This window comes from Triturus cristatus, chromosome 3_1, assembly GCF_964204655.1.
Source record: "Triturus cristatus chromosome 3_1, aTriCri1.1, whole genome shotgun sequence".
Classification (NCBI taxonomy): Eukaryota; Metazoa; Chordata; class Amphibia; order Caudata; family Salamandridae; genus Triturus; species Triturus cristatus.
Genome location: NC_140583.1, coordinates 996146251 through 996158351, shown reverse-complemented (window position 1 = coordinate 996158351; position 12101 = coordinate 996146251).

The following is a 12101-nucleotide window of genomic DNA, read 5'->3' as shown; positions in this document are numbered from 1 at the left end:
AACAAGCCTGGACTGATTGCCAAAACCTGTGTGGGGTGGTTGTCTCAAATATACACCACCCTGTTCTGAACATGGAGAAATACGAGACTGTATTTAAACCCGTAGACAGGCTATTTATTTATTAAATCCCCTTTTTCTCTATCACTACGCCCTTCTGAATACACCCTTTTTTTTCCCTTCTTGGAGCAACTGTTATACAATGAATTTGATGTTTTCTTTTGCAGAAATAAGAATAATGAATTTTGATACAAAAAACGTAATCTGACTGATTCTTCATTAAGTGCATTTCATTGGTCATGTTGCCTTCTGCTGTGTTTTTCAATCGCCTTTAGTGCAAATTAATTGTTGCATTTGTAAATTGCTCACGTACTAGTAGGACCATACTGTTTTACGTACTGCATGTGAATGGTACCATACTAGGAAGATTCTGGGTTCCATTTTGGGAGACTCAGGGTTGACAAGAGGAGTATGAAGAGGTAGAGGAATCCCCCCAGATGGATTTGTGGATTGCTACATTCGTATGAGCTGGGTTGAAAACACACTCAAGAAAAGAGAGCCACGGTCTCCAGCACTCTTCGAAGGGTGCTCTTTGATTCAGAGAGAGGTCACTGGAAAGGGGCCTGGCCAGATCTCAGGAAGAAGATGGAGATCATGTGTGAACCTCTATTCACTCCCCTGGCTTGTGTTGTGGGACAGACAGATTTTAAGTAGCTCCTGCTGTGACAGACTCTTTGTGGGGAGGGCTAAGTAGAGGAGAGGGAACTTCAAAAGGCAGAAGACCCCCCAACACAAACTTTAAGACTTAGACCCTCAAGCCTTAGACCCTAAAACACTTGGTGTCTGGAAACAGACGATAAGAAGGGGAGATCAAGGCCCCCAAAATTGTCAACTTTCAAGCAAACAGATGGGCTGTACGAGGAGGGGAAGCTCTGCAAAACTTCTGCCTGTGGCTAGGGCTGGAGGCTAACGTCTGCCAGTCTCCCAGTTGGGTGAAGGGACATCACTCAGAGACATCCAAGGGCACCTGGCCCCGGTGCTTGGAGCACCAGCGTCTGCCTGCTTGCCAAGACCAGTGAGCCCTGGGAGGAAGAGAAGAGTGCTGGAGGGAGTGAGGTCCATTGGTGGATCCTGGGGAGTGGATCTCTGTAGCGACATAAGAGGAGACTACTACTGCACCAATTGGGTTGTTGCCCGTGTGCAGGCTCAAGTCGGCGACCCTGTATGCCAGAGGGAGCCAACATGAAGTTTGCCATGCCAATCAGGTCCTGGCCTGTGTACAGTGTGTAAGTAGGTGATTCTGCATGCCAGAGGGGGCCACCGTGAAGTTTACTGTGCTGATTGTTCAGTCCCACATTTTCAGTGTGTATGTCAGTGTATGCCAGAGGGAGACATCCTGAAGACGAACCTACTGCTGAGCCAATTGGGCCATCATGAGGGGCTGGTATGGTGACCCTAAATTTCAGAGGGTGTCACCAGAGAAAGACAAGGATCATAGCCTGGTAGATGTCATCTTCATTTGGCGAGGGCGCCAACGTGACCCATGTGGGCCTGAGCCCTGACTAAGGATTAGAACCAGAAACCAACCAAATCCCCTGTAGGTAAGATCAAAGGAAACTTACTGTTGCATCACAGGAGTGCCGAAGACACCCAACTGTGATACTCTTCAGAGGCAGGCACTGCAGCCACTGTGCTCACAAGAGACACTCTTGGAGACTCGGTCGGGCAATCCCTGCTGGTGTGGATAAGTGAAGGGCCAGAAGGCCCTAGGGGTCTTGTCTGTCGGATAGTGCTTTGGCACTGGAACATTTTTGACTTTTCTAAAAGTGGGACTCGTGACACTGGGACTGCTAGTGGGGACTAACCAGAATGTGGGACTCAGGCGATTGCCTATTAAACACCAGAGCCCTGACCTCAGGGGCTGTGTGCATTGTTCGTGTATGCCGTATTTCACTTTGCAGTCATATATTATTACTAGTTTTGTCTCGAAAGACAGTGTTCGACTAAACAATTATTTATTGATGCTATAAAACGTACTTTGATTTGTGGCCTGGGTTCATCCCCTGTATCTACCTCCCTCCTCCCCCTGAGATGCCTTGGACTGCTTGGACCACAAACGCCCCAAACATTATTTTTTTTTAAGTGCCAATACAGGTGTGTTCCTTTTACCTTGATGAGTTGTACAATGTAAACTAATGGATTACACACAAAAAATGCATGCATGAGCAATGTAAAAATACACAAGACTAAAGCAATTATCAATAAACTATTCATAGTAAGACAAGTGTAAAAGAAGCTTACATTAGATCCAAGCAACAAAGGAGTTGATTAGTGTTGTGGGTATGTAGTAGCATCAAAGGGAGGACTTGGATAATGAAGATTAAGACAGGAATGTCAGTGGGAAACAGGAAAAAAGATAAGTTGCTACCTCATTTCCTTCGATTCCACCAACTCAAAGAAGGAGGTATTCCGTCCACAGTTTCCTTTATGGAAAGACACATCGTGATTGGAACGACGGTAGTCTTGGCTTGACTCCTGCCGATAGCTTCTGCTTATGATGCCGTTCACGCGGGTGAAAATTCCTGGCGGATTCAGCAGCACTTGAGCTGTCTTTCATCCATGGACCCACTAACATCTAAATAACTACCTCAGAACTTTTTGCTCACATCTCCTACTAGCCATCCTTTTTCTCTGGTATATATTAATGCAGCATATCTGTGTTTACATTTATGTAATTGTATACACCCCATTTGTAACTCATGCAACTGCTTCTGTTCTTCCTGTGTACACAATTGCTATGTATCCATGCATACCCCACATAACTGTTCTTCCCCAAATGTAACTTCTACTCTGCCAACTATGTAAAGCGCTCTGCTACCTTCTGGTTAAGTGCGTGCTATATAAAACTCTTTAAATATATAGATCGGGCAGACCGCCAAGTAGGTGGGCAGCGAAACCGTTGAAAAAGTGACGGCGGGATCAGCTCCACTAAGATCTAAATCAGGTCCAAAGTCTTATTAGAAGTGAATAATAGGTTATTATACACTACTGGTTGTATTAAAAACAAGCATTGACAAAGACAATAGGTCTCGGATACGCAAGCTAATGGGTTTGTCAATGTATTAGTCATGTTGCACAGAAACATGATTGCTGTGCTACATGGCTGAAATTGGAAAAAAGCACTATGACAGAGCCAGCGGGATCCTCGTCATAGCTCTTTTTTATGTTACGATCGGTGAGGCAAGCAGTGTCAACAGGGAGTGGGGGGAAAGCAAGAACAACAGGAGGAGTGGAGGAAGGGACTGATGGTGTTTTTTTCAAAAAAAGCTTTATGCTGCGGCAAGCGCTGCCCACATTCTAGCACTTTTGAAATTATTATGGTAGGTGGGTGAGGGGGCAACATGCACAATGGAGGGAGGAGGGGATAGGCAAGCAGCAAGACGGATAGTGGGTGGTGGCACACGGGCAGCTGGAGGGGGGCATGCAACAACAGCATGGGGGACAAAAGCATGGGGCAGAGAGAAGCACAAGAGGGAGACAGCCTTCAAAGACATGCATTCCTACGGAGTGTTTCTAAACAAAGAAAAAAAGTAGCTCCGAAACTGTGAGCATTGAAAGAGTGCAAGTACTTGGTCATGCTTCAGGGAAGGGCCAAACACAAGAAGCAAGGGAAACCGTAACATGCCGACCTAAGAGAAGCAAGCAAATGAGAATGATGATGAAGTCAACCAATGGTAAGTAATGGGCGTGCTCTAAACATACTGTAAGTTAACAAAGTGTCGCACAATCGACACTACATGCACTGTCTCAGGTGACACCTAAAAAGGTGCCAGAAACAAGGCAGATCTGCTGCTGAAAATTAGAGCTTTTTTTCTGAAATGCCTCTTTAGCGAATCATCAAGAGGAGGAATTTCAGAGCAGCATTTTTTTTGTCATGGTAGATTATTTTTCCCCAGAGATCCTGACCTAACCTATTTCCCCTTGGTTTTTTTTTTAATTTGTGATTTATGTGATTATTTGGGTCAAAGACCCAGTTTGGTGGGAGTGAGTATCTCACTACGTTGTATAATGTGTTGAGATTGCTATACGTAATCAGTTTTTACATCTCGAGTATTTCCAGTCTTGACCAATAGGACTGACCCTACAAGCTTTAAAATGCTTAATTTACCGATTCTCTAAAAAGTAGGCACTTGATACTAACCAAGCAATGTTTTATGAAAGGTTGCACTCCTCGGATGTGGGACACTTTTTTGGGGTTGCCCAGGCCTATTTTTGGTCCAAATCCGATCCTGATTTGTGATGCTAAGTACATGCTGCAGATGTACAGAAACCTCTCAGGTGTACATAATGCATATGTGCAGGCGCATCCAGGCCTTCTGCATAACGTACATAAACAGCACCTTCTTGAGTGTATGAAACGGTGGCATGCAGTTATTGTGATGCAATCATGGAGCATACATGTTGGCACCTCTGAATTGTACATAATGGAGTCATTCGTTCTCTACTGCTGCTACATAATTCATGTATGTCGTCTCTTCTAGGGACACTGTAAGGCAGTTGTGCAACAACAAGTGAGGTGTACATAATGTAGGCTTGTAGACAGGTATGGAATGGACACAATGCTAGCATGCATAAAGTGCATAAATATTGGGAGATGAACAGAGAAGATACAGCGTCCCTTCTGGGGTGTACATATTGCACGTGTATCCATATCTTATGTGTACATAATACAGACATGTAATCACTTCTCTAGTAAACTGTACCTGTATATAACTGTGTCCCAATGTATCTCTACCACCCACTGTGAATGTTTGTAGGACTAACTGCTTCTTTTATCTCCATTACAGGCTGCATGTGTCCACAGCTCTATACCAATCAATCAATCAAATCTTTATTTCGGCAAAATGGCCATAAAAGAGCAGATTAAGAACACGGTGCATAAATGTAAGAATTAAAACAAAAAAAACATTGGTACAAAAACTCCAGTTCGCAGAGCAGTCAACCCGATCTTGCATAGTGCATGTCATACTTCAGTTCATGAAAACAATCAAGCCAATCAGACATACTTCATTTCATACAAGACCGAGTTAACACAAAAGCTCTATACAGCTTACAAGGCCCTGGATGAGGGTACTTTTCTGTTCCAATTCCTGTAGCACTCTTCCATGTAACCTTCAGTGCCCTCAGAGCAACCACCCCACCCCCAGTGTTCCTTTTATTAAATGTGTTTCAGTGGAGGTTTTTAAACACAGTATCCTCTACTTCTTTCAACCCCTCCTTCAGTTTTAAATGTTGTTCACACTTTATTCGATGCTAATGTTTAACCCTTTGTGTGTCCAAATTTGGCAGACATCGTAAGTGAGAAATAACAGAAAAACTGACATCATGAGGATCACACACTAGTCAACGCCATGTGATGTCATTTCTTACAATTTACATCACAGGGGAATAGATCATGTAATTTCCGGTGACATCATCGTTATGCTAATGAGTCATTTTGAAACCTGATAATAAGGATTTATTTCTGGTCACAATATGTTAGCAAGTATGCTGTTGGAGAAGGGGTTGAGTGTGTGTGCCTCGCTTTCAAAAGCAGGCCAATCACAGGATCCTGGTTGCAGGCTGTTAAGTCTCTACACCGATGAGTGAAAACAGGTGTGTGGTTCCCAGTTTCTATAAGAGTAATGGTTTGGCCAGGGAAAGAAAAATAGGGTGCATTGTTCCACATCTGTTGAAACGCCCAGAGTGTGGCTAGACCCAGTAGGGCCGCCATAAGCTCATCTACAAAAGCTTGTTTCCGCAATGATAATGTGTTTTTGCTGGGCTGGGCTCTTCAAAATGGGGTCCCGAGCCCAGGGAAAGAGCACCCGCTGCCCCAGCTTCCGACGGTTCCGCTCAAACCCAGCCCTGCCAAGTATCACACATCAGGAGTTAAACTAACACATTTCAGTGTGGTGGTCCGCATCACCGCACTGAAATGCAAAGTCATGCATTATTATAGGCATAGCGCCAGCGCTGCCTCGACTGTCTCTTAGCATAGTTATTTAATTCCCAAATGAATCTCATAGCTGGTGGAGAGGCAGCGGGCCACGGCGTCCATGCTGCTCCCGGCAGGCAGCTAATGGGGGGCTGGCTGAGCTGAGCTTCTAACTACATTGTAACAATATTAGGATTCCCGACACTGCACAGTGACTAATAGGCGGAGGTGTCCTGGCTCCCATGTGGCGTGAGCGGTTGGCTGCAATTCTGTTGGAGGGAGGGCGGGGCTAGCTGCGGCAATGGCAGCACTGTTCAGCTCGCACCTCTGAAGGCACGCGGTAAAACGTCTAAAATTAATGTTTAGCCCTGTGACCGGATGAACCCAGACCTAACCCCGGGCATGCGCACGGACCGTGGCCGGTATCCACTTTGGAGATCAGCACACTACTATGACAGTATCTGAGAAGACTGCTCAGGCCTACGGGCGGCCGGCGCGCTTGCCGCTGGAGTTGTTGTTGCTGCCATTAGCCTCACAAAGTAAGTGTGTGTCAGTGCCCCTGTGAAGTGTGTATAATCACACTCAGTCTCTGCTAAATTTGGTTGGTAATGGTTTATAATTAGCAGATTTTAGTGCGGTCATGATCACCTGCCAGTCAGTGCCATCTGTGTTAGCTGAAGTTCATACCCAGTCTCTCTGCGTATACACAGTACTCTTCAGGAGCCTGCCAGGGGCATCACTCCGCAGAGCAGCACTGGGTAGCTGTCTTTGACAGCCATGCTGTGGTGTGATCTGTGTGATCGAGGTAGGGAAAGTGGGGGGGGAGGTGGCGGACCGGGGTTTCATTATTTTCGGTGTCAGTGAGTCGAGGAGTAGTGCTGAAATAATGCTGCCTGCTGTGAGTGGTCTGTGTGCCTCAGCTGCTTAGTGATACTTGTTGCCCAATCAATGCCCATGCCTGTCTAACGGCATCCATGAGTCAGCTGTGTTGACACTTAATTTTAAATTTAGGCAGCTCATCTGTGCCGCTGGCTGCGGGGCTGGGCAGGTAGCGCGGACCACTTTTGGGGTATTCATGATTTTTATTAGGGTTGATGAGAGTAGTTTTAATAGACTACAGTGCCATGGTTGGCGGCTTATATTCACTGCCTGTGAGGTAGAGGCTTGCCCAGTGCCTGTCTGTTGCGGCGTCCACGAGAGTCAGCTGACTGCGTACCACTCTTAATTTTTAGGCAGCTGAGAAGGTGTTGTTGAGGAGCATCAGCTTTAGCTACAACCGAAGGTGGTAGAGAGAGGTGAGAGTAGAATTGTGCCTGTTACAGATTTTAATTAAAACTGGCGTTAATTACCATGTTTTAGGTTGTTTATGTGTGATGCTCCTTGTGTGCAGTGTTCACATGTGTGACATTTCAATACTTGAGTTGTGGCACTTTCACAGTTAATAGAATAAAGCAGGTATGTGCATGCAACATAGTTTATTTCAGTAATGGCTCACCTATAGGCAATGTGATTCTCTACAATGGATGTTGAAACACCAGGGGTGCACGCAGGCATTCTGTAAAGCCTGTGACCGCCTTTTTAACCTTTTTGATAGATACCTGGGCATGTTTAGATGTAAAGGTTTTGGCAATCTAACACCGCAGGGCCAGAGACCAGAAGAGCTTGCATCGAGTAACATGGGCTGTCTGTCATCAGTTCTGTGCGTGCCGCTGTGCTCTTCTCTGCTACCTCTGACTGGCTGTGAGGGCAGCACAGGGAGCACAGGGAGCTAGGGCTTGACAGCCTGACTTCTGTTACCATGGTCAGACAGAGCATAACCCGATGCTTGGAGCCCGTCATAAGGGCGGCTGTCCCTGTGCTCTTCCCAGCTACGTCAGAGGCTGTCGGGTGCATCCACAGTGCTCAGCAGGCTTCCATGGGCCACATTTGTACACTTTCTGACCCACACCTGCAACTGAGCGTTTGAGTGTCAATTACACATCCGCACCTTTGTTTCTCTCCTGCCAGACCCACATTACGATCAGCTGTCAAATCGCCATAGTGACCGTTTTGTCAGCTTGCACTCTGGTACCTATCTTCCTACACCTATAATGTGATATCTATAAATATCAGAGCACAAAGTAAAAATATAGACTGTATAATCTAGTGGCTTGGAGTCTGGGAGTCAGCTGTTGTGACTGAATATTATCATAATTTATTACCAGGCAGCTGAGATCATCTGTGCCAGGGCCTCCCACATCCTGTTTGGTACAGTCTGGTCCCACAGTGCCCCTCCATTCCTGGTACTTTGCAGCAGTTTCAAGATCTTCTTAGAGTTTCTCATTGTTCAAATGGGTTTGATTTCTAATATTTATATATTTCCCTCATCTTCATTGCTTCATTTTGATCACAAGAAAGTGTCACTCATAGTCGTCGAATGTCACTCATAATTACACAGAAATGTTGAAATTGTCACACATAAGCAATCTGAAATAATGGGAGCTATGCAGACCTCCTTCAACTGCAAAGGGTCTTGCTGATGAGAAATGGCTTCACGGTGGTCACAAGTGATGACTTAGGGATGTGAAGCTCCGTCCGAGGAGATGTGATAGCCATCAAGGGCTGGATGTGGCGCACAGATGAAGATATACTCTTCTGGGCAAAAGCTAGACAGCAAGAGAAGACTGTAGGCAGGAGACAATGAGGAGACAGGAATCAGAATAGCAAATGCAGCACCACAGTCTGAAATGCACTGTCCCACCATGTCATGCACAGCAGTCTCTTGTGTCTGGCACTCTCCTCCCATGGTGGATGGCCACCCACCTGTGGGTGAGAAGGTAAGCGATTGCGCATGGAGATCCCTGGTAAGCAGACGGGAATTGGAAAGTTCTGGCAGTTTCATGATGATGTGCACTGTATGCAGACTGGATATGCAGTGCAAATGCATAATAGCATTGCAATCAAAGCTGAGTGTCCCTGTTTGCCGTGCTGGAAACTGAGGAATCCTGTTTCCAGGAGTTCAGCTCTTTTGTCACGATTAAAGGTTTTCCCAGGGGACTTCAAGCAATCCCTGATCTGTGAGAGAAGAAAAAGAGGGAACCTGCTGCCCAATCTGTAATTGCTTGTCTTGAGAGAAAATCAAGGATACATTTTGTCAAGAAGTCTTAGCACAGCTGGACACTCCCACCTTCACACCGAGCAGCCATTGAGACACTCTACCCAATAGTTGTTAAAGCGATAAAGAAATGCAAATGCTTCACAAGTCCTCTAATATAATGCAAAGGCTGTCTAAGCAACATACCCAGAACAACAAAGGCGAAACAGCAGCAACTGCTTTCTGCACAATCTGCTGCATCCTATCTTCATTGGAAAACAAGCAAAGCCAAAAGGTCTTACATCGGCTGCCAGCTTATGAATTTGTCAGTGCTTGTTTAGTTAATCTTAGGAGAGCCCAAGTTTCGAGCCCAAAGTCAGTTGTCACATTTATCAAGTATTCATGTTTACAGCTGCTAGACATTGATACCTTTTGCCTTGGATCAATCAATCAATCAGCAGATTTGGAGAGCGTTACTTGTCATCCGTGAGTGTATCGAGGCGCTGGCAGGGCCCAGTTTATTAGCGGAGCAGCCAGGTCTTCAATGACTTCTGGAACTCTGGAAAAGATGGGGAGGTCTGCAGATGAAAGGGTAGCTCCTTCCATGTCTCCGCTGCTAGCTAGGAGAAGGAGAGACCTCCGCATCTGCTAGGTTGGATATGGGGAGGTGGGGTAGGGTTAGAGAAAGGGATGCAGAGCTGAGGTGTCCGGTGGGCTGATGGAAGTTCAGGTGGTGGTTTAAATAGTTGGGTCCACAGTTGTGGATGGTCTTGTAAGCATGGGTCAGGAGCTTGAACCGGCATCTTTTCTGTACAGGGAGCCAGTGGAGTTCCCTGAAGTAGGGGGTGCTGTGGGCTCATCTAGTGAGATTCAGGAGGTCCTCATGTTCACTATCTCATGCTATGGATTCCCACCACTATATGCTGTAAGTATCACTAGTATTTCAGTGCCAGCTCAAGACCAGAGCTAGGCATCAACATGCCATAGACGGACACAGTATGTCTTGAATAGGAGCCATTAGGTTCCGCAGTATCCCTGTGGTAGGTACCAATGTGCCATGGATGCCATCAATATGCCACGAATTACTGCCATTTTTCCATGACCAGCTCTGTCCCAGAGTGATTGCCATCAAGTCATGGATTCCCACAATCTGCCAAGAATTACCACAGTTATATCGGGGTATCATTAGACATGGGGTTGGTATTATCACATCATGCATGCCCAAAATATGCCAACAGTTTAACACTAGTATGCCAGGATCAGCTCAGTACAAGAGATGGACATCAACATGCAATAGATGTACACAATATGACATGAATTACGACTATTATCTAGGGCACACGTAATCCAAATTTTAGGTACCATCCTGCCCTAGGTGCCCCAATAAGCAAAGAATTACCACTGTTATACCAGGGCCAGTGCTGTAAAATGTGAGGGCAGCATTAAGTAAGGATGCTCAAAACATGTAATGAATTACCACCATTACATCAGGCTCAGCATTATTGCAAAGTCGGGCACCATCATGCCGTGGCCAGCACTACCAGGTTTGGGAACCATCATGACGCAGATGGAAATATTATGCCAAGAATTGTCCCCATTATGCTATAAGGCCATCATAACAGTGGAGGTGGCCACCAGCACGCCATGGATGTCCTCAATGTGCTAAAACATATAGTCATGATATCAAGGCAAGCATTATCCTAGTGTTGAGCTCTGTCATGACAGCGATGCTCTGGTATGCCACAAATTAGCATCAATATTCCATGGCGAACAGTAGGCACATCACTGTCACACACCTGTGGGTGCACATACAAACACCTGCATGCTAGACAGCGCAGGAAGCTAATGTTCTTCTCAGACATCTGTCAGTGATCTGAAGGTCACAATATTAACTCCTGGAAAAGCCGGTGCAGCTTTTCATCCCTTGGAGTCCGTAAATTGAGTACCATTACAATGGGAAAGTGTAGTTTCTGTTATTATGCAGCATTTTGAACCATCAGAAGGGTGTACGTAGGAAGTGCTGTATAAGCCACACATTATTATTACTCAAGACATTTCTTTTTATTCTTACCTGCATCCTGCTTTGGCTGCTGACACGCCTCTACGGCTTGCTTCCCGGTTCCCTCCAGGCTCACTCTATCCCGTTGCTGCATGTACCAAATCTCTAACCAGCTCCCACAGCATGGCAGGCCGTGTCCACACTTGTGGCGCCATTACCAGATGGACAGTAATTGGAGGTGGAGATGCAAGCACCAGAGATACAGATTCTGCATACAATGGTTGGAAAGTTTTGAAGTATGACCTAGAATATTTCTTGGTATTGGAAGGGTATACTTCCAGTACAAAGCCTATGCTGAACATCGCGCACACGCCTTTGGACTTTGATACATTTGTGTGCATGGCGCTAGGCAGTCTAAAAGAGCACCGAACAGAGAACGAGAGCGGCTCACAATATCTAAGTAGATATGGCTCTGTCTTGCTCTCTCCACCCAGTGCAGCAACTTTGGTTGCTACGTTGCATTTCCCCAGGTTTTAGTAAATCTCCCCACAGTTTCTGCTTTATTTCTTCTTTCATTGCGAGCATTTGGAATTGCACTAAAGAGGTGGGACTACAGCTTCAGACCCTCAGAGTGACAGGGTAAAAAGAGTTAGGATGGTGCTTGGAAGTTGCCCCTGCTTGCTTTGTCTGTCTTACGGCTTTCTTCCTCTCGCTCTGCCTCTTCTCCACTATATCTCTTCACATTGATCAGTTTCTGTCTCTTGTCTCCCCCCTGCACTTCCTCATACTGCCTCCTATTTCATCCCTCCCCATTGTGTTTTCCACTCGCCTGCCATCTTCTCTCCTCTCCCTTGTCTGCTTCCTGTCTCCGGTTGTCTTCCTTTCCTCTCTTTTCTATTTCACCTGTATGACTATCTCTCTTTCTCACACGTCTCTTTGTTTAACGAAAGCCAGCTTAGAGAGGGAGAGAGAGAGTTGTTACTCTGGCTTGTCTGTCACACTCTTGCCTCTGCTATATTCCACACTCTAGATGTCACTCTCAAACCCACTAAGCT